The following is a 25,374-nucleotide window of genomic DNA, read 5'->3' as shown; positions in this document are numbered from 1 at the left end:
CCCGCCTAAAAAAACCAGTTCTGGCGAATAAACTTGTTTTTAGTCGCCAAAAATGTCCCCTTTTGGCTACTAAACTAAATTTTAGTCGCCAATTGACTGTTTTTAGCTACTAATTTTTTTTTTAGTAGCCAAAAAGCTTCACTTTCAGCGACCAAACTGTTTTTAGTTGCCAAAACACGTAGAATCGGTGACCAAACTATTTTTTAGTCGCCAAAACCTATACTTTTGGCTACTAAATTATTTTAGTCGCCAAAAACTGTCACTTTTGGCTACTAAAAAACCTTTAGTCGCTAAAACCCCTATATTCGGCGACTAAACTGACTTTTAGTTGCTAAAACCCTTATATTCAGCGACTAAACTCTTTTAGTCGGCAAAAGTGATCAATTTTGGCGACTAATTCCATTTTAGTCGCCAATTCTACTACTTTCAGCGACGAAAAATCTAGTTTTAGTCACGAAATTTGCTTTTTGTTGTAGTGAGAAACTATTTATAGGCCATTAGGACTTTACAAATTACACCAAAAATAATGATGACCATTAAACTAGAGAAAATAGAGAGACTCCAAATAATAACTCACCACCAAGTTTATGAATTCTAATTAATCTCCATTCATGAACAAGATGAGATTCATAAATAAAACAAAAGAAGATTCATGAACAAAAATATATAAATAAATAAATAAATGATATTAAAATAGTCCAATAATCCCCCACTCATTTTAATATCAACAAGGACAAGAGAGATTACCAAACAAAGATAGATTAGTATGCATCATGAAGGTGTGCCCTGCATTGAACCTTCATTAGTGAAACAACAACCTTTACTCCAGAGTCAGTAGTGGTATCAGACTTGAACTATGACTACTTAGGGGAAATAAAATATTACTGCTCACACATAATAATCCAGGTGTTGACATGAGCTTTAATAGCTAGCACATTACGGCCTTGTGTTTATCCCAGTTTTCATAAGCATATTTGAGAATAAGCCTTGTTCTCATACAAAGTAGCCCCACTTTCATGCTCACATAGGTGAAATCTGTCAAGGATGTTCCTGTAACTAACACACTCACTCAACAAGAGCTACAAAATTTCATTAAGAGTATAAAAACTCAACCCTCCAACATTACAGGACAAATGCACTTACATCATAGGAATGGATAACAAAATATTAAAAAGTACATTTTTACAACCACCATATGATTCGTTCTTCCCATTGAACCTAGTTACAGGATCTCCGGTCCCTAGGTTGGGTATCCTCATACATGGTTTATGATTTTATAGGCTTCAAACCCATCCCCCTCGATGTATTCCAGACCCTATCTCTCGCCAAGGCCTTGGTTAACGAATCTGCAAGATTATCACAAGATTTTACATGATTCACAGTTATGATGCCATTACTCAAATAGGGCCTCACATTACTGTGTTTCTTTCAAATAGGTCTGGATTTATCATTATAAAAATGGTTGTTCACTCTACCAATAGCAACAGTGCCATCACAACGAATTAACACAGGAGGAAATGGTTTTTCCCAAAAAGGGATTTCATGTAACAAATCTCTTAACCAATTCGCTTCCTCACGTGCTAAAGCTAACGCTATAAGTTCAGCTTCCATAGTAGAATTAGCAATTATAGTCTGTTTTTTAGACTTCCAACCTATAACACCACCACCCAAGGTAAAAATAAAACCCGAGGTAGAGAGAGAATCACCTGACAAAGTGTTCCAATCAGCATCCCTCAAGTACCGCAGGATACTTGTTATAAAACAAACTATAATTTTTGGTACCAGATAAATTTCTCATAATTCTTCCCATGGCTAGCCAATGATCTTGACTTAGCTTGCTAGTATACCTGCTAAGTACTCAAACAGCATATACAATGTCAGGTCTAGTACAGTCAGTAGCATATCTCAAACTACCAATCATGCTAGCATATTCCTTTTAATTAATCACTTTTTTTTCATTTGTTACAACAGATAAATGTATGTTTGCATCAAAAGGAGTAACAACATGTATACAGTCTAGAAAATTATATTTCTTTAAATTTTTCTCAACATAATGCGACTGATCAAGAAAAATACCATCATGGTAATTTTAATTCCCAAAATAAAATTGGCTTCACCAAGATCTTTCATATCAAAGTGGCTATTAAACATATTTTTAGTCTTATTTATGATATGCAAATTAGAGCCAAAGATAAGTAGATCATCCACATATAGGCTAATAATCACATGTGCATTCTCACAAGTTTTATAATATATGCACTTATCACATTCATTAGTCTTATAGCCATTCTCAAGCATGCAAGAATCAAATTTTTCATGCCACTGTTTAGGAGCTTATTTTAAACCATAAAGGGATTTAGTTGGCTTACACACCTTGCTTTCTTAGCCAGGCTCCACAAAGCCTTCGGGTTGGTCCATGTAAATGTCCACATCTAGATTTCCATTTAAAAATGCTATTTTTACATCCATTTGATGAATTTTTAAATCATGAATTGCAGCCACTGCTATCAACAGTCTAATGGATGTAACTCTAGTAACCGAAGAAAAAGTATTAAAGAAATCAAGATCAACTTGTTGCTTAAAACCTTTGGCGACAAGCCTCGCTTTATATTTATCTATAGTTCCATCCGGTTTAAGTTTTTTACGAAGGACCCATTTACACCCAATAGTTTTACAACCAGGAGGTAAATCCACTAGTTTCCATGTTTTATTTGAAAGTAATGAATCTATCTCATCATTTACAGCCTCTCTCCAGAAAATAGCATAAGGTGATGATAAAGCTTCTTGCACCGTAAGAGGAATTTCTTCCACATTGTAAAGATAATAGTCAGGGCCAAAATCTTTTTCAACTCTAGTTCGTTTACTCCTCCTTGGTTGGATTTGAGAATTTTCTTGTTCTTGAAAAACTTGAGATGGAGTAGAAGAGCTAGGCACAGATAACATACTTTCAAAAATTATTTGACCCCCATTATTTCTAGATTTGAAAGGAAATTTATTTTCATGAAAAACAACATCACCTGATTCAAAAATAATATTATTTTCCATATCACAAAATCTATAGGATGTACTATGCAATGCATACCCAAGAAAAGCACAGGTGGTAACTTGTTCACCCAATTTAGGTCGTTTAGGATCTACAAGCCTCACAAAAGCTAAACAACTGCAAACCCTCAAATAACGTGGATTTGGTTTATGCCCTCGCCACAACTCATAAGGTACAATTTTAGTCTTTTTGTGTGGCACTCTATTTATCACATGGCAAGCTATCAAAATAGCCTTGCCGCAAAGATTTGAGGGAGCACCTGAATCAATAAGCATAGCATTCGTCAAGTCAATTAACGTTCTATTTTTTCTTTCAGCTACGCCATTAGATGAAGGTGAATATGGTGGAGTAGTCTCATGAATAATTCCCAATGACTGAACAAAAGAGTTGAGTCCAAGAGATTCATACTCTCGGCCTCTATCACTTCTAATTCTCTTAATCTTTTTACAGAATTGGTTTTTCACTTCAAGAAGGAATTCTTTAAATTTCTCAAAAGCATCACTTTTATTTTTTAATAAATATACGTTTGTGTATTTTGAAAAATCATCAATAAAAGTGATAAAATATCGGTTACCACCCCGAGTTAAAATTCCTTCAAACTCACACAAATCGGTATGAAATAATTCTAGCAATTCGGTATTTTTTTCAACACTTTTATGAGGCTTCTTAGTAATTTTTACTTTACTGCAAACTTCACATTTCTCAAAATTTTTTGTCACTTTAGGAATTAATCCTAAACTACTCATGATTCCCACATATTTACTGTTAATATGACACAAGCAAGCATGTCAAAAATTAATAGAAAACAAAGTGTAAGTAGTGTCATAGTAATAATCATAAAATTAATCAGCAAGGAAATGTAAGAAATAAAAATGACATTTATACTCATCTGTATTGTAGGAAGCCACTTTTGCTTCATGTGCCTTGTAGTCTTTATCATTCATCTCCTCGGTTGGCATTTTGTTTGGGTTCTTCTCGGTAAGAACATATGCAACTTTCAAAAGGCTAAGATAAAAAAGAACTTTTCCTTTTCACCTCTTAAAATGAACTCCCTTGAACTTGAAAGGCTTGTTAAGATCTCCAATTCCATCATTGGTTTTTTCTGGTACTTGTTCCATGTTTTGATCTCCTTAAAATTGTTGGAGAAAATACCAGAAAAAATTATATTTTATTGATAAATAATGCAAAGAAAATGAGATACAAATAGATCAGGCTGAGGCACGGATATCTCGTTTTCTTTAAGGAGATTAAGCCCACTGCGGTAGGAAGAACCCAAATACTGATGTAGCAATCACAAAACTATGACTTGTCCCCTCTAGGATATAACAGTCCGACCACTTGTCGTATGGTTCAGGCCAACTCTGCATAAGATGGTGAACCCAAAGCTCCACCAAGAAAAACACCCTTATTTGCTAGTAATCTCTCTTGTATAGAACATAGTTGGTGTGTTGGTGAAGAAAAGAGTTGATAAGAGAAACTATTTATAGGCCATTAGGACCTTACAAATTACACCAAAAATAATGATGACCATTAAACTAGAGAAAATGGAGAGACTCCAAATAATAACTCACCACTAAGTTCATGAATTCTAATTAATCTCCATTCATGAACAAAATGAGATTCATGAATAAAACAAAATAAGATTCATGAACAAAAATAAATAAATAAATAAATAATATTAAAATGATCCAACATATATTAATTTCTTGATACTATGAGACATGTATTTTGCTTGTGTTGTTTTATGAAAATGAACAGTTTAATTTTATATTGATTTGTATTAGATATTTTATTGAATAGATTATTAAAATGCACAGGGAATGCTTATTGAAAAATATATATATAAATTGCAAATATTCCCGCAACACAATTTTTAAAATTTATTTAATATTGGCGACAAAATTGTCGCTAAATTTTTTTAATCCCAACAAATAATTAAATCACACATGTTCAGTTTTTCGTCACTAAATTGAAATATTTCTTGACAAAAATTTTCGTCACTGAAGGGTTTTTTTTTTTTTTGCGTATTTTGGTCACAAATATTTTTGTCACTAAAAATTCTATCATGATTTTTAATGGCGAAATATTTCGTCACCCAAAACAAATAGAATAAAATCTTATTTAATTCTAGTGACGAAAAAGATGTTATAGGTGACAAAATATTTAACATTTAGCGATGAAATGTTTTGTCACCAAATACCAATAATAGGCGACAAAATAAAATTTTGTCACCAAGTACTTTTAGAGATGACCAATAGATGACGAACGCGGTGACAAAATTTTTCGTCATAGATCAATTTGGTGACAAAAATTTCACTATTGGAGACGAAGTGATTTTGTCATTAAAGAACCATTTTGTTGTAGTGGTCAGAAGGATTAAAGTTACTTCGTCAGTTTGCAAGTTCTGCATAGTGAAGGAAAAAAGAAAAAAAGAAAGTTTTGGATAGAAATTAGTTGTAAACTAATGCTAGTATGCATGAAAAAAATGCTATATCTATCAATCGCATTGCATAATAATATTAATAAATAGATTGAGTTGGTATATTCAGTCTAATTAGTGGAAACTGCCAGCCCAAAAACAAGAAAGGAAGCTATTTAGTGAATTAAAGTATAGTCAAAGAAAATGTACTTATCAAAAACAAAACAAAAAAAAAGTAGTAAAAGAAAATAGAGTTTCGTGCAAACATCTGTAAATCTTGTGTGTGTGTGTGTGTGTGTGTGTGTGAGAGAGAGAGAGAGAGAGAGAGAGTCTTCCAATGCTACATCCCCAATTTCATTCTTCAGACACCAATAGGATCCATAAATTTAGCATGTCTAGTTACAAGTTACCTAATATTCAAAATTGGACCTAAAGAAGCTTCCCAAAGACCCCATATATTGGAACAAAGGCTAGTGCAATTAATGACCCATGATGTCATTATAGAGATGCAAAATGATAGAGAGGAAATTTCAGCAAATATGGGAGAGAGCACATATTATCACTAATGCTAGTAAAAGATACTGGGAGCTCATTCTGTTCAAATGTCAAACAGTCAGTTCTCAGAATGAACGTTCTCATAATATTAATGCCCAGCCAAAATGATCCCCTTGATGATCTCATTGAGTATAATTGTTGACCTTCTTAAAGTTAGACAAAAATAAGTGAAACAGAGAAAATTTCTTTCAGCTTCATGTCTTGCTAACCTCCTCAAGTAGTGATGTTGCGCAAAGATAAAATGATTCTTGTAACTAAAAAAAATATAAGAGAACTTATTATTGCCTATGTTACAAGGACTCTTCAAAATAAATCAAATACGTGTGTTAGACACCCGATACTTGGACAAGGGTATGGGATATGTATCGGTTACTTATCAATGGACACTTCTTATTGTTAGGGAAAATATATGATTTTCCACAAGTAAATCAAGTAATGAGAATAAAAACTAATGCGGAAAAATTAAATCAATGACGACACAAGAATTTTTACGAGGTTCCCTCAATGTGAGGTACGTCCATGGGATCAAAATCTGATTCCACTATGGACCAAAAGGTTTTCAAACGATTCCAAATGAAACATGAATGGTCTCACAAAACCACCCTTAGGTGAATTCCAAATAATCACAAATAATCAAGAGGAAATACCTTACCAAATAGACGAACAAAAGTCTTTAAAACAGAGTTGAAGAAGACAACCAAACTATATCAAATCTGTGTCCCCAAACAGTCCTCTAAAACACACCACGTGAGACAAAGGTCTCACCCAAGCACAAGACACTCACAAATTAATTTAGCAACCAAATCTTCAAAAGTAGAGCACTGTGAGAAGCCACCAAGAATAATATATTATCTCTAGCCGCAACCCTTCGGAAAAAAACAATATATATAAATCTATTATTGATTGATTCTTGGACTTTTTATTAAAATCCTAGATGCCACCAAATAAATTAGTAAATATCCATTGGGCCTCCAAAAGTTGGTATAATATATTAAAAATATATTATAACCAGCACCAAACCAAACTAAATATTTTAATAAACCAATTGGGTCCCATACTCCAATAAGGAGGTATACCCAACAGTTCTCCCCCTACCAACTTAGGTGGAGACATCAACCATACCCGCCAAAGTTTAACACTTTAAATGTTTGTCCATTGACAAAGTCTTAGTCAACATATCCGAAATATTATCATCTGTGTGAACTTTTTTGAGTTGTAACAACTTGGAATCTAACACATCACAAATCCAATGGTATCTCACATCAATGTGTTTCGATCTCGAATGAAAAGTAGAATTTTTACTCAAATGAATAGCACTTTGATTATCACAATAAAGCACATACATTTCTTGCTTCAAACCTAACTCTTGAAAAAATTTCTTCAACTATAACTCTTCTTTGCAAGCTTTTGTAATGGCAATAAATTCATCTTCTGTAGTTGAGAGAGCAACACATTTTTGTAATTTAGATTGTCATGCCATAGCTTTCCCTACAAATGTCATCAAATACTCCGAAGTAGATTTTCTAGAATCAACGTCACTGGCCATGTCAGAATCTGTGAACCCATCAAGTATTGGTTTACCATCCCCAAAACACAAACACACCTTCGAAGTCCCTCGAAGATATCTTAGAATCCATTTTACCGCTGCCCAATGTTCTTTACCCGGATTAGAGAGAAAACGACTCATCACACCAACAGAGTGAGCAATATTTGGCCTTGTACAAACCATGGCGTACATCAAAGAACCAACCGCTGAAGCATAAGGAATTTTCTGAATCTCTTCCTTGTCTTTCTCACTTGTAGGACATTGATTCGAACTAAGCTTAGAGTGACCCGCAAGTGGACAACCAACTAACTTTGCTTTATCCATGTTGAACCTCTCAAGAACTTTTTCAATGTAGTTTTCTTGAGACAACCAAATCAGCCCCTTTTTGCGATCACGAACAATTTTCATACCAAATATTTTCTTTGCTGACCCCAAATCTTTCATAGCAAATGACTTGCTCAACTCCAATTTCAACCTATTAATCATAGTATAATCTTGACCCACAATTAACATATCATCAACATAAAGCAAAAGAATAATAAATTTGCCATCCGGAAAATTTTTCACAAACACACAATGATCCGAAGTGCTTTTAGAAAAACCATTATTCATCATGAAAGAGTCAATTTTTTTATAACATTGCCGCGGGGCTTGCTTGAGGCCATACAAACTTTTCTTTAATTTGCAAACAAATTTCTCGTTCCATTTCTCCACATAACCCTCCGATTGCTCCATGTAAATTTCTTCTTCAAGATCACCATGAAGAAATGCATTCTTCACATCAAGTTGTTCAACTTCAAGGTTCATACTTGCAGCCATGCCAAGTACAACTCGAATAGAAGACATTTTCACAACTGGAGAGAAAATCTTATCAAAGTCAATACCTTTCTTTTGCCCAAAGCCTTTCACAACAAGACGTGCTTTGTACCTCAGATTCTTGCCATCATTCTTCAATTTGAAGATCCACTTATTTTTCAGAATTTTCCTTCCTTTAGACAACTTCACTAAATCATAAGTGTGATTTTCAAGTAATGAATTCATCTCCTCTTCCATGGCCTTTTTCCAATCATCTTTCTTTGCATGCTTAATTGCTTCTTGGTAGCTCTCGGGCTCCCCTTGATCGGAAATCAACACAAATTCATTGGGAGGATACTTTCTCGAAGGTTGTCGGTCCCTTGTAGGTTTTCTCAACTCAAGTTGTGGTGGCGGTTCTTAAGTTGAATACTTTTCCTCAATTTCGGGCTCAACCTTATTTAGAGTAGTATCATCATCTACATCTTCGAGAGGTGGCTGCACATCTCCCCTATTTTCATTATCCACCAAAAACGAAGGAGATGGATCAATGTCAATGAGATCACTAGTTTTAGGCTTCGGTTGATCACCTTTGTAAGGCCCCGATGTCCCACATCGAGAATGGAGGGGGAGTTCCTGGACTATAAAAGTAAAAACTTGGACCCTTATATAGCATCGAGGCCTTTTCCCAAGTGGTGAAATCCCTATTAGAACTCCTCAGTTAAGCGTGCTTAGGCTGGAGTAATTCTAGAATGGGTGACCCACTGGGAAGAACAAATCCGTGCGAGCGTGGCCCAAAGCGGACAATATCGATGACGTGTAAAGGGTCGGAGCGTTACAAATGGTATCAGAGCCGACTCTCTAGAGTACCGAGTGTAGGCCCCTAGCGTTTCTCGGTGCATGTGGGCGGGCTTGCGAGCTGGCAGGCTACTGTACGGGGACGTGCAGCCTTATGGGGGGTGGATTGTAAAGCTCCGGTGTCCCACATCGGGAATGAAGGGGGAGTTCCTGGGCTATAAAAGTAAAAACCTGAACCCTTATATAGCATCGAAGCGTTTTCCCAAGTGGTGAAATCCTTATTAGAACTCCCCAGTTAAGTGTGCTTAGGCTGGAGTAATTCTAGGATGGGTGACCCACTAGAAAGAACAAATCTGTGCGAGCATGGCTCAAAGTGGACAATATCGATGACGTGTAAAGGGTCGGGGCATTACAACCTTTGCCAGAGTCTTCAATTGTTTGGTCTTCAAGAAACACAACATCATGACTTCGAATAACCTTTTTGTCGACTCGGATCCCACAATTTATAACCAAATTCATCACGCCCATAGCCAAGAAAAATACATTGTCTTGACTTACTATCAAGCTTAGACCTTTCATCCTTTGGAATGTGAACAAAGGCTTGACAACCAAACACTCTCAAGTGCTCATAAGACACATCTTTGCCGGTCCAAACTCTTTTAGGAACATCACCACTCAAAGGATAAGAAAGAGACAAATTGATCACGTCAACAGCTATCCTCATGCCTCACCCCAAAAAGATCTTGGCAATTTAGCATGTGAAAGCAGACACCTTGTTTTTTCCACAATAGTGCGGTTCATCCTTTCGGCAGTGCCATTTTGCTAAGAAGTCTTCTTAACTGTCTTTTGATGCAGAATACCTTAGCTGCGAAAATACTCATCAAATGACCCAATGTATTCACCACCATTGTCTGTTCGGATGTACTTCAATTTCTGCCCTATTTCTCTTTCAACCATGGCCTAAAAATGCTTAAATACATCTAGAACTTGATCTTTCATTTTTTGTATAAAAACCTAAACTTTCCTTGAATAATTATCAATGAAAGTAACAAAATAAAGTTCACCACTAAGTGTTCTAACTTTTAAAGGACCACAAACATCCGAATGAATCAACTCCAAAACATTTTCTTTTCTAGAAGCAACATTTTTATGAAAAGAAACTCTATGTTGTTTACCCGTCAAACAATGAACACAAGTTTTAAGATGTGTACCTTTCAAACTGGGTAGAAGCTCTTTCTTGAACAAAACTTGTGGCCCTTTTTCACTCATATGGCCAAGCCACTTGTGCCAAAATTTGGTAGAAGTATCATCTTCAAGTGCATTGACAATACCTTTACAAATTTTTCCTTGCATCGAATAAAGTATGTGAGCCTTCTTGTGTTTAGCCACCACCAAAGAATCCTTTGTGAGATTCCACATTCCATCACTAAATTTGTTGTTATAGCTTTCATCATCTAGCTTCTTGGTAGAGATCAAATTGAGGCGAATGTCGGGAACGTCCCTCACATCTTTAAGCAACAACTTGCAGCCCAAATTTGTTTCTAAGCAAACATTACCCATGCCAATAATCTTGGACAAATCTTCATTATCCATTCGAACACAACCATAATCTCCTTTGGTGTAGGTAGTGAAGAAATCAACTCGAGAAGTCACATGAAAAGAAGCACCGGGATCAATCACCCAATTGCTCTCTTGGTCCACAAAATTAATACAATCATCTTTACAAACGACCATGAGATCATCGATAGTAACCGCCGTTGTTTTTTCTTGCTTCTTATCCACACTTTTGTCATGTCTTTTCTCCTTGTTCTTGAGCTTTCAGCATTTCCGCTCTATGTGCCTTTTCTCATGGTAATAATGGCACTCAATGTCTTTCTTGGAAAAAGAACCATCTCTTGATTTGTCACGGCTTTGATCACGACCATGATGAGTTTTACTCCTCCCCCTTGTTTTGTTTTGGCCTCTCATAATAAATGCTTCCGAATGAGAGGAACCCGCTGATTTTCTTGTAGTTTCTTAATTCAACAAGCTACTAGTGACTTGGCTCATTGTGACAACTCTATCAGCCACCAAATTACTAATCGTCACAACCAAAGTTTCCCAACTTTTGGGCAAAGAACTAAGTAGCATCAAAACCTACAACTCATCATCAAAAAATTTTTTCATAGAAGCAAGTTGGTAAACATTACTCTTTATTTCATTCAAATGTTCCGGAATAGGGCTGCCATCTTTTTATTTTAAATTAACTAACTTTCGAAACAGAAAGACTTTATTTGTGGTTGATTTCCTATCATAAAGGCTTTCTAATTTTTTGCATAAATCATGTGCTAAAGTTTTAGTAGCAACATCCTGAAACACATTGTCATCAATCCATTGACGGATAACACAAACGACTTTTCGATTAAGCCTCTTCCATTTATCATCTTTCATACCATCAGGTTTGTCACTATCACCCTCAATAGGCCAATACAAATCTTTACAAAATAATGGGTCCTCCATTTTAGTTTTCCAAGTTACCCAATTGCTTCCATTGAAGCTAGACATACAACCCACATTCTCCTTCATAAACCCAAATAAACCGTAAGCTTTGATACCAGTTGTTAGGGAAAATATATGATTTCCCACAAGTAAATCAAGCAATGAGAATAAAAACTAATGCGGAAAAATTAAATCAATGACGACACAAGAATTTTTACGTGGTTCTCTCAATGTGAGGTACGTCCACGGGATCAAAATCCGATTCCATTATCAACTAAAAGGTTTCCAAACGATTACAAACAAGACACGAATGGTCTCACAAAACCACTCTTAGGTGAATTCCAAATAATCACAAATAATCAAGAGGAAATGCCTCACCAAATAGACGAACAAAAGTTTTCGAAACAGAGTTGAAGAAGACAACCAAACTGTATAAAATCTGTGCCCCCAAACAGTCCTCTGAAACACACCATGTGAGACAAAGATCTCACCCAAGCACAAGACACTCACAAATTGATTTATGTATATAACATTATTATAATATATATATATATACATATTGTTGTATAATTGTTAGAAATGTCTTTTTGACGTTGTAAGTTATATATAGCACCATTTTATCTCATATACTTGATTAAAAATATAAAAATATGACATTTTTTTACCGAGTCATCGTATATTTAAATTTATGGTTTAACAAGTCCGACTTATAGATACATACCCGCACCCAACACCTATATCCGAGTCTATGTAACATACCTTATTGCACTTGCAGTAGTTGAAGCAAACAAATTAAACAAACTTATCAAGGATTCCTGTATAATAAGAAAAAGTATTTTGAATTTTAAATACGTTCTCTGGTGCTTTAATGACACTATACTCTCCCCATCCAGTCATTTCCCAAACCAAGTCACCTTTCTTAAAGTTCGGATATCCAGAATCCAAAACTCTAGCCACTCCATATCCAGTTATAGGCTACAAAACATCAACAGGAAAAGTCATTAGCAATAAAAAAAGAAAAAGAAAAGTCACTCATGCAAACTTATAATTTCTCAAAAGACCACAAAAAATCCTAAATATTGTAGCTAACAAAACATAAACAATCACTCTATGGAAAGAAATAAAATAGACCTTTTGAGTCCCTAAATTCTGGAGATGTTTGATGGAACAAAATAAATAGTACAGGAAAATTTTAGTATTGGATTAGTATAGCAGGAAAATTTTAGTGGATGGGTTTATTTAATTGGAATTTAAGGGTCATATGCATGTGCAATGTGCACTAACTAAAAGGATAAGAGGAAGGCCATGCGTACAAGTTGAGCCAATGAAAAAGAATATAATTGTGCCTTGGATTTAACCAGGATACAACATTGGACAGACTCAATTGGTGAAGACAAACCCTTGTAGCTAAACCCCAAGTAAGGGGACTAAGGCTTGTTAAGTTGAGGTGAAATTGTAAACTCAAATTTAAATGTTAATATTATAATTAAATCATTTTCCACCAATCATTATCATGTCTCCATATCTAGAAATTAAGAGAATTTGTTAGTGGATTCTTTTTATTTTGCTAATTTTGAGTTATTAAATATAGCGATCCCAGTTTGTCCTTCATTTATTTATTGTATTCCAGACTAGGTTCCGTGGTTGTGTTGTTGTCTCATTCTCATTTCCATCCTTTACTCCTGTTACTTGAGTCTTGGGTTGTGTTGGGCAGGTTTGAAACAGGTTGGTTGTGCTTTAAAACCAAAAGTTGATGCCTAGAATTTGGCCTTCACGCTCAAGCGGGCCCTTTGTTGTTGTTTCTCCGCTCGAGCGGGAGTTTTGACGCTCGAGCGTAAATTTCCATCTCCCAGTATTTTTCTCTGCAGGTCTTCGTACGCTCGAGCGGGAGTTTTGACGCTCGAGCGTGACCCTTTGATCTTTGTCCCTCCGCTCGAACGGGGAGTTTGACGCTCGAGCGAGGACCATGTCTGCAAAACTTCTGCAGGTGTGCAATCGATGCTCGAGCGGCGCATTTCATGCTCGAGCGTGAGTCTGTGTCTGACGCTCGAGGGGGCGTTCCACGCTCGAGCGGGGTGACTTTTATATCAGTCTGAGTTTTGACTTTTTGGATGACTTTTCAACATCTTTTCTCTTTCTTACTTTTCAAAAACCACCATTGGAGAGTTTCTCTCTCTAAAACCTCACCTTCTCTTTAGGATTTGATCTAGTTAGAATGATCTCCTACCTTTGAGCCTTTGCAAAAAGTGTAGAGCTTGGTGTGGGCTTCCTATCAATCCGAAAATTTCTTGATTTGGAGTACTTCGAGATTTCTACATCTTCTTCCTTGGAGCTCCGAATTTGAGGTAGGGATAACTACTCATTCTTATGTGCTTTAACATAGATGTTGAGCTATTTGTATAGATGATTTGATTTGGGAAGTTAGGGTTTGAGATGTGTTATATTGAAAAGAGAGGTTTTGTCTTTTTGACTCATGTATGTATATTTTGGGTCTTAAAAAGAGATTATTAATGTTGTTGATGATATTTGAACCTTTGGATCAATATTGGGAAAAAAGGAGAAAAATGCCATGTTTGGGTATATTTGGGTCATTAGTGTAATTAATGACATTTATCATGGAATCATGAAATTGAGTTGGAAATAATGAAATTGGTTTAATATGAGATGGAATAGTGGAGTTGGATTTACTAATCACTCACCTTTGAAAATTGTTGATAAATTATCTGTTGATGTAATTATTTTCTGTTTAGAAATAATTATTTTGGGCTATCGGTGGAGGATAGTTTTGATTGTTGTAGACAATGCATGATGATTAGGCAAACTAAAACTAATCAATTGAATATGTCATCGAATATGACGATTGGAATAATACATCAAATTTGTGTATTGGTTGACTATGTATATGATATGTGTTTATATACATTGTATTGTGTGGGAGGAGATAGGGGATATACTCCACGATTTAGGAGAAGATAGGGGATGGACTCCTAAACCGGTTATTGTTTGGGAGGAGATAGGGGATGGACTCCACTGATACAGAAAATATGTATATCTATTGAAGTATTGATACAGCAAATCTGTGTATCATATATGAAGTATGGAAGTGTTTTGTTTGAGATTGATACAACAATTATGTGTATCTATTGTGAAGTAGGAAGTGTTTAATTTGAGTTGTTATCTCAATTGAAATGGAAATACTGTTGATATGAGATGTAATCTCATTTAAATTGTTTGGCCAGGTACTGAGCCATAGTTATGAATTGAGAAATTGGATAAGAAATGGAAATGGAAAGTGAAATGATACATGGACACATTTGTCATGTAATTGAAATGGGATATGAATTGATTTATGTTAGTTAAACATTTATCGAATGCTAATGTTTTAGTTATTGCTCATATTATGTTTAGCATATCTCTACTGGGCGTTGGCTCACCCTATATGGGATCATTTTCAGGTTCAGGTAATATGCCACCTCTGAGGTCATAGCTTGGATGGTTGTGGGAGTTGAAGACTCTTTTGTTTATTTTTGTGTATTACATGTATATTAAGCCAAGGGCTTATTTTGTGTAGAGTTAGTACTCTTTCTTTTGTAGCCAAGTGTTGGCTTGGAAAGTTGTAAGCCCGTGGGGCATTTACTTTTGTTGTCAACATGTAATACTTTTGGATTAAACACTCTGATGAATAGAAATATGTTTATTTCTCTTACATTTATGGATGTCGTGAATACATGATTTACGAATTTATTTTGAGGGCGTTCCATTAACTATGCAAAAAAAAACTTTGATTTTCAAATAATAAAGGCTTGTTTTGGAATGGAAGTGTTCCTTGTTTTGGATTGCGTATTAGGGGTGGGCGCGGGTCGGTTGCGGCCACGAGACCTCCAATCCGTCATCCGTCCACCAGATTGGCGAATTGAAGAAAATCAATCCGCATCTGTCCGCCAATCCGGCGGATGTGGATTGAGCGGATTGGCGGTTTGGCGGATGGATGCAAATCGGTTTGGCGGTTTAAAATTTTATAAATTTTCAACATAATTCAACTTGTGCACTTCTTTAAAAAAAAAAAGAAAAAAAAAAGTATTACAGTCAATGACTTAAAAAAGTATTACAATCACTGTATGCCTTATCCAAAGAAAGAAAGTTTGAAACTTTAAAATATCATGATCACTGCATGCTTCATCCACATATTACAATCGCAGCATGATTCATCCCTATAAAGTATTACAATCTGTGATTCTTAAAATATAATGACAATTCAAACCACCAAAACCATGAACAGAGCAGTAGTAGAGATTGAATGTCTCTATATTGTTACATCTACATATATTTTTGAAAACAAAAACCAACCAGCATATATCATAATTTCTATTTATTATTTTTAGAGTTAGATTTAAAACTAAAAAATATAGATGAATAATACGTTTATTTTTTTCAATTCAAAAATATATTCAAGTTGAAAACTTTTTTTCAACAGAATATTTAAACTCTTTTTCAATTGAAAACACAAACATAATATTTAAACAAATTGAAAATACAAAATCTTATAAATTACTACAGGTGTTCGCGATTTGGCGGTTTGGCGGTTCAGTTGCAGCCAAAAAATCTCAAATCCGCCATCCGTCTGCCAAATTGATGGATTGGAGAAAATCAATCCACAACCGTCCGCTCATCATCACGCATCCGTCCAAAATGCGGCGGATCGGTTCGGTTCGGTCGGTTTTGGCGGATTGGTATATCCGCTGCTCACCCCTATTGCGTATCACAAGAGACAAGATTCCAAAGGTTCAGCATCCAACAATAAACTACACTAGAATTGAACATTTAGTCTAGAAAATAACAAACAAAAAATAGCCTATTGAAAAGAAGAAAAAAAAAAAAAACAGCTTAAAAATAGTTTTGGTAATATATGATTTTCTTATTTATATTTATTATTAATATTTGATAATTTAATTGATAATCTTTTGGTTATGTTGAGTTAGATTATTATCCAAAAAAAATATTGGCAAATTATTGTATTATGTTCAAAATTTGTAAACGTTTAAACCGCGAAACCGATTTGCATCCATCTATCAATTCGCTCAATTCGTATCCGTCAATTAAGCAGACGGATGCAAATTAATTTTTTTTAATCCGCACATCCGGTGGATAGATGGCTGATTAGTTCCCTAACTACAACCGAACCACGAATACTTTTACCCCTAATTGTTATGCTAGACTTAGGCCCATTTTGGTAACTTTAGCTGTTTTGACTTTTTTGATCACATTCTCTTTTTATTTTTATTTTTTATATATATTTTTTAAAAATAAAAAAAAATAAAAATTAACTTTTAACTTATTTATCAAAAGATCCTTATTTAAGATTGTTTTATAATCTAAATCGTTAAAACTTGAAAATATATATCAAATAGAATGTATTTAAAAAAATTAATTTATCAAACGTCAATAATTGTTTTCATCTCGTGAATCGTGAGGGCCACCCAAGCCGAAAGAATAATGATATATACTTTAATTAATGTACTCGTTAGTGTATTAATTTAAGATATTTTTAATATTTATAATTTATATAATGAGTTGGGCCAATAATAATGTTATAATTAATGTTAGTATACTAATTGATGCATGTAGAACTATCTTTGGTAACTTAAGTTTAACCTATTTTTTGGTTAAAATTTATAAAAAGACAAAATATATTAAAATAGTTAATAAGACAAAATATCACATCAAACTTATAATTATTTTATTTTTTTTCTCACAAAAACATCATATCTAATTATAAAAAAATTCAATTATCTTTATAAATAAAAAATTTTAATCTATTAAAACAGTCAAAACTAAAATAAATTATTAAAATACCTAACTTCTCAAAAACTCACAATGGTGGGGCCGCAAGAAATCAACATCTGATAAGCCAGCTGGGCCTTGTATTGGATGTCCACAAAGGAAAAATCTCCACTTTCATTATCAGATAACAATGACTACTTTACTCGTTAGCTCGTATCATATCATATTCACAAAGACAAACCTAATGTGCGACAGTAACTAGGATTTTGTTGACAGCCATATTGCATTATATTAATTATTAGTGATAATTCCTACTATGTACGAGGTTTTATAAATTAAAAAAAATATATTATAAATATTTTAAAATAATTTAATATTTTATCTTGTAGAATACATAAAATTTATAAGTTAATTTTTATATTTATAATTTTTTAAATTATTAGTTTAAAAAAAATTAAAATATATATATAAATTTGTTTAGTATAATTTTGATAATTTGTATTAAAAAAAAGTTAAACCTAATTAAATAAGTCATGACATACCTTTTCTTGCTATGAAAATATACAAATTTAAAAGTTATGTTAAGATAAATATACAATTTTATTATTAAATGTGAAGTGAAGCGATATTTAACACTAATTAATATGATGTTTCTATTATTAATTCAATAATTTAAGTTACATTTCTTTTGATTTCAATTTTATAACTAAAAATACAATATGAATATAATACACACATGAATTTCTAGTCTTTAAGAATAAGAAGGTTTGAAAATATTTTCAAATTTTCATCATTTTCTTTTAATTTTTTTCTATCTAATTTGATTTTAAATTTGAATAAATTTTTTGATTTGATACGAATTATTTTCACTTTTTTATTAAATTTTTTATCAATTTTTAAAAGAACTTCATTCTTATCCTTTTTTTTTTTTAATTTTTTTATACCAATTTTGATGGAAAAAAAAACAATAATTTTCAACGTTTCATCTTTTTAAATTTTTATCAAATTATAATTTAATAAAAAAATTATTAAGGGTTGAAAATTCTCTTAATTAGAATTATAGTGAAATAACATATTGAAATAGTCAAAGTTTGGGTATGTGGTTGGTTGAAATGTATAATTTAATTAATTTTCTTCTCATATTTGTAAAGAAATTGACACTTATAATTACATCATTATAAGTCAGATTATGAAAAAAAATTTGAGATGTCAAAAATTTTCCATTTGCAAATATCCTACATATTAAAAAAAAAAGTGCAGCTTTTGGATATGTATTTATCAGTTTTGTTTTATAGACATAAACAATTAATGTTTCAATTTAAAAAATTAAAAAGTAATAAAAAAAAGGTTGGGTTTTTTAGAGATAAAAAAGGCATCTAACTCTTCTATATATTATTTAAGATGGACTATTTAATCACATAAAAAAATAGAAATTATATTTAGAGATTATCCCTATATGTTATGTTATTATATACAACTATAGCTGTAATAAATTAATTATAATATATATGAAAAGTTATATTAAGCTTTCATTTTCAATTAATTAAATTATAATTAACAAACTAAGAAATAGCAATAATGGTATAATGGGAAAGAAAGAGAATACAAATAAATAACGCAATGATATTTAAAAATTTTAAATTTACCTAGTTATACAAAAATCTAATATTATAGTAAAATCTTGAATTCCCAATAAATTTTCACATTTTCTATAAAATAAAATGACAATAAAAAATAAAAAAATTGGATACCCATTTTTTTTACTTCAATTTTATGGTTTTCATTGAAGAAAACAAAATCCGATCAAAATCCTTGGCACAGTACAGACACAGATACTTTGATTACAACCATAATCACCAATAATTCTTTTCCACCATGCAAACCTGTAAACAAACACATAAACCTCACTAAAATCGAAACTAAAACCAAACCAACAACAGAGAAAAAGAATCACAGGGGAAAAAAAATAAAATTAAAAAAACAAATAAATTTATGGAATGAGAGAATGTTACCTCCAACAACCTAGATCTCACCTAACCCAATCCGTTAACTCTTCCGCCAGTGCCCGCAAAGTCTAGGAGTTGGGATGACTAATCAGATTATTCTTCAAATAAGATTTGAAAATTGATTAATTTATCTCATTAAGTGATTTAAAATTTTGATAGGTATATATATAAGAAACATAAATAATTATATTACTAAATTATAATTCAAATTTAGATATTGTCATATTTTTTTGAGACCCATATTTTAAATTCTTATATTTGTTGTTTATTTTTGTGTGGTTTCTATTTGTTTTGGTTTGTTTTTTTTTTTTTTTCTAATTTATTTAAGATAGAGACGTGGATGTCTATTTTTTCCCTCCCAATTTAACTATTTATATTATTTCATATAAAAATATATTATTAATTTTTTTACATACCATGCATAGCACTGGTTACGACTAGATATGTGAATTGTGATTTTTAAATGTCTTTTTCTTTTTTTCTTTTTTATATTATATTAAAGTTTAATATTTTGATAATAATCATATGCGTTAGATTCAAATTTAGATATTGTCATATTTTTTTGAGATCCATATTTAAATTCTTATATTTTTTTATTTTTGTATGGTTTCTATTTGGTTTGGTTTGTTTGTTTTTTTTTTTTTTTTCCAATTTATTTAAGATGGAGTTGTGAGTGTCTATTTTTTCCCCCAATTTAAATATTATATTATTTCATATAAAAATATATTATTAATTTTTTTACATACCGTGCATAGCATCGGTTACCACTAGATATGTAAATTGTGATTTTTAAATGCCTTTTTTTATTTTTTATATTATATTAAAGTTTAATATTTTGATAATAATCATATGTGTTGGACTTTTCAAAAAAATCATATGTGTTGGATTTTTCAAGAAATTTTTTTTTTATGTTTGTTCTTAATGCATTAAAGTGTTATTATGAGAGATAATAATCATATGTGTTAGGACTTTTCAAGGAATTCATATGTGTTGGACTTTTCAAATTTTTTTTTTTATGCTTGTTCTTAATGCATTAAAGTGTTATTATGAGGGTAAGGCTTGGGGGTTGAGAGAAGTTAATAAATGTTAAGGTTTTTTATTTTTTTTAAATAAAAAATTAGGAAATTTATATTGAGATATTGGGGCTCCCACAAGGTTTGAGAGTTAGAAACCCTTTTTTTCCTTAATATATATTAGCCTATCACCCGTGCTATGCACGCGATAATTATAAATATTTTTATTTTTTAAAATTTTTTTAATATATAAATTATGTTTTTTAATTTTTTTTATAAAAATAATTTAACAATCTTATCACTAATCATAGTGTATGAGAGAAGTTGAAAAGTGTACCGCAGTAACTATGCACGGGTTGTATCTATAATTATTTGTATGAGAGGATTTTAAATGTTAATCATGGATTTTGACCAAATCAATAAATGCAGTGGAAAGACATGTGGATGGGAAAAAGTTAATAAATGCTAATCAGGAGATTTTGACCAAATCAATAAATGCTGAGATTTCTTTTTTTTTTTAAATAAAAAATTTAGAAAATTAAGATCGGTATATTGAAACTCCCACAAGATTTGGGGGTTAGAAATCCTTTTTTCTTTACATTTTTCTTTTTGTGTGTGTTTATGTTTATCTAACTTCCATCATATTAAAAAATAAAATTATAAACAAAAGGAAATAACTTCAATCATACATATCATAATTTTTTTAATGCTATCTAATCATCATCGATATTTAAAGAACTCAATCACAAATTAAGTCAATTGATAATTAAAAAACACAATAATTTATTTTTCAAAAAACATAGTGAGTTAAAAAGATCAATTACAATTTTTTTTTTTTTGGATCAAAATACAATCTAATCATCATCAATAATTGGTATACTATGTGACCCTAATGAGTACAATTCATTTTGTTTTTTAAAAAACACAGTGAGTTAAAAATCAAATCACAAATTAAATGAATTGATAGTAGCTTGTTTCCACTTTTCAAAAAATACTTTTCAGAAAATTTTACTTTCTTATTTTTCGTGCTTTTTATTTTTACTGAATTTTTTTAATATTTTAAGCAATTTTTTTACTTTTTAGACACACCTAACATAAATACACCTAAAAAGTAAAAAAATTGTAAATTTTTTTTTAAATTCACTAAATACCAAAAATACAAAAAACATACAAAAATTCAGTATATTTTTTGTATTTTTATGTATTTATTAATTTTTTTAAATATTTTTTCACAAATTTTTTACTTTTTAGATACATCTAAGTAAGGTGCATCTAAAAAAGTAAAAACAAATGTTTAAAATTTTAAAAATATTCACTAAAAACAAAAAAACACGAAAATCAAAAAAGCCAGTTTTCAAAAAACTTAATTCAGAAAACACAAACTAAAATAATTTTTTTCAAAAAACACAGTGAGTTAAAAAAATCAATTACAATTTTTTTTTTCAAAATACAATGTAATCATTATCAATAATTGGTACTTTAAAAATCAAATCAAATCACAAATATTTTTATGCTATCTAACTACAATCATATTTTTTTCATAAATAATTGTAAAGAAAAACCATTAAAACAGTAAATAAAATATTAAATCACATTAAAAAAAACTATTGAACAAACTATAATCACATCACATTTTTTCCATAATAAAAATAAATAAATAAATGAAAAAAAAATCATTAACTAACTACAATCACATTAAAAAAAAAAAGAACCATTGAACTAACTACAATCACATTTTTTTTATTTGTGAGTTTTATATTTATCTAACTTCAATCATATTAAAAATAAAATTAAAATAGTAAATAAAAAGATTAAATAACATTAAAAAAAATCATTGAACTAACTACAACAATCATATTTTAAAAAAAGAGCCATTGAACAAACTACAATTACATTACATTTTTCCCATAATAAAATAAATAAATGAAAAAAAGAACTATTAAATTAAGTACAATCACATTTAAAAAAAAAAAGAATCATTCAATTAATTATAATCACATTTTTCTCTTTGTGATGGGTTTATATTTATCTAATTTCAATCATATTAAAAAATCAAAAATAAAATTAAAATAATAAATAAAAAGATTAAATAACATTAAAAAAAAAACAATTGAACTAAATATAACAATCATATTAAAAAAAAATCATTGAACAAACTACAATCACATCACATTTTCCCCATAATAAAATAAATAAATAAATGAAAAAAAAAGAACTATTAAACTAACTACAATCACATTAAAAAAAAAAAAGAATTATTCAACTAATTATAATCACATTTTTCTCTTTGTGAAGATTTATATTTATCTAAGTTCAATCATATTAAAAAATCAAAAATAAAATTAAAATAGTAAATAAAAAGATTAAATAACATTAAAAAAAAACCATTGAACTAATTACAACAATCATATTAAAAAAAAAAAAGCCATTGAACAAACTACAATCACATCACATTTTTCCCATAATAAAATAAATAAATAAATAAAAACTATTAAACTAACTACAATCGCATTAAAAAAAAGAATTATTCAATTAATTATAATCATTTTTTCTCTTTGTGAGTGTTTATATTTATCTAGCTTTAATAATATTAAAAAATCAAATTATAATTTTTTATTCGCTAGACAAATCACAAATATTTTTATGCGCTATCTAACTACAATATTAAAACAGTAAACAAAAGAAAAAGTCAAGAAGGAAAAAATAAAAAGAAGACTTACTGTTTGCATACGTGGTCACTGAAGTTGAAAGTGTAGAAGTGAGAAGTCAAGAATGAGAAAACAAAAAGGAGATTCACTGTTTACAATACGTATGTGAAAAGTTAAAAAGAGTGTATGTATTGGAGAAGTTAAAAAGACTTGGAAGAATTTAATAAGTGCTAAGTTTTTTTTTTCAAAAAAAATAAAAAAAAATTAAGCAATTAAGGTTCAGATATTGGAACTCCCACAAAACTTGTCGGTTAGAGATAGATATAGATATTTATATTTGTTTTAAATTTTTTTTAATATACAAATTATTTGTTTTGGAAAAGGTACTGCAGTAATTATGAGAGAAGTTAAAAATTCTTGTGGGTTGAGAGAAGTTAATAAATGCCGAGGTTATTTTTTTTAAAAAAAAATAAAAAATTAAAAAATTAGGATTGACATATTGAAACTCTCACAGGCCTTGGGAGTTAAAAATTTCCTTTTGCTTAATATATAACTAACCCATCACCTGTGCTATGCACGGGATAATTATAGATATTAATATTTGTTTTAGATTTTTTTTAATATATAAATTATGTTTTTTAAGATTTTTTATAAAAATAATTTAACAATCTTATCACTAACCATAATGTATGGGAAAAGTTGAAAAGGATACTGTAATAACTATATACGGATTGTATCTATAATTATTTGTATGAGGGGATTTTAAATATTAATCAGGAAATTTTAACCAAATCAATAAATGCAGACATATGGAAAAACACGTGGATTGAAAAAAGTTAATAAATGCTGATAAGGGGATTTTAACCAAATCAATAAATGCTGAGTTTTTTTTTTAAATAAAAAATTTAGAAAATTCAGATTGGGATATTGAATCTCCCACAGGCCTTGGGGGTTAAAAACTCTATTTTGCTTAATATATAGTATAGATAAAATTTTCAAACTGTCACTAAAACAATTAGTGACATTTTTTAAAAAACACAATGAGTTAAAAAAATCAATTACAATTTTTTTTCAAAATACCATCTAATAATTATTAATAATTGGTACTTTAAAAATCAAATCAGAAAAAAATCAAATCAAATCACAAATATTTTTATGCTATCTAACTACAATCATATTTTTTTCATAAATAATTGTAAAAGAAAAACCATTAAAACAGTAAATAAAAGATTAAATCAAATTAAAAAAAAATCATTGAACAAACTACAATCACATCACATTTTTTTTCATAATAAAAAAGTAAAGGGTAAATTACACTAATACCCCCTGAGGTTTATGCTTATTATAGATTCCTTCCACACATTTGGGAAATTACACTGACCCCCTGTTAATCTAATTTTATGTGTGATGATCATTACGGTGAGGGGGGGAACTGTTATAAAACTTTAAACCTCAGTAGGCAATCTGTAATGAAACTTTAAACCTCAGGGAGAGGGATGTAATTTTCAAAATGTGAGGGGGGAGAACTGTAATAAATATAAACCTCAGGGGGTGTCAATGTAATTTATCCAAAAATGAATAAATGAAAAAAAGAACCATTGACTAACTACAATCACATTAAAAAAAAAAGAACCATTGAACTAACTACAATCACATTTTTTTCTTTGTGAGTGTTTATGTTTATCTAATTTCAATCATATTAAAAATAAAATTAAAATAGTAAATAAAAAGATTAAATAACATTAAAAAAAAGCCATTGAACTAACTGCAACAATCATATTAAAAAAAAGAGTCATTGAACAAATTACAATCACATCACATTTTTCACATAATAAAATAAATAAATGAAAAAAAACTATTAACTACAATCAAATTAAAAAAAAAATCATTCAACTAATTATAATAAAAAAATTATGATAATTATAATTATATTTTTCTCTTTGTGAGGGTTTATATTTATCTAATTTCAATCATATTAAAAAATCAAAAATAAAATTAAAATAGTAAATAAAAAGATTAAATAACATTAAAAAAAGCATTTAACTAATTACAACAATCATATTAAAAAAAAGAGAACCATTGAACAAACTACAATCACATCACATTTTTCACATAATAAAATAAATAAATGAAAAAAAAGAATTATTAAACTAAACTACAATTACATCACATTTTTCACATAATAAAATAAATAAATGAAAAAAAAAACTGTTAAACTAACTACAATCACATTTTAAAAAAAAAAATTACTCAACTAATTATAATCAAAAAATTATAATTTGATTTTTTAACTAA

The 25,374-nt window shown here is 30.5% G+C and overlaps 1 pseudogene; it reads right to left on the bottom strand.

Moving 5' to 3' along the window:
• LOC114272724 (2-alkenal reductase (NADP(+)-dependent)-like) overlaps positions 1-14,202 on the bottom strand; it is a 38,465-nt pseudogene extending 24,263 nt beyond the window's left edge.
• Positions 14,203-25,374: the final 11,172 nt, after the last annotated feature.

This window comes from Camellia sinensis, chromosome 6 (assembly GCF_055761805.1).
Source record: "Camellia sinensis isolate YWXY chromosome 6, ASM5576180v1, whole genome shotgun sequence".
NCBI lineage: Eukaryota > Viridiplantae > Streptophyta > Magnoliopsida > Ericales > Theaceae > Camellia > Camellia sinensis.
This window is presented reverse-complemented; position numbering and strand designations above follow the sequence as displayed.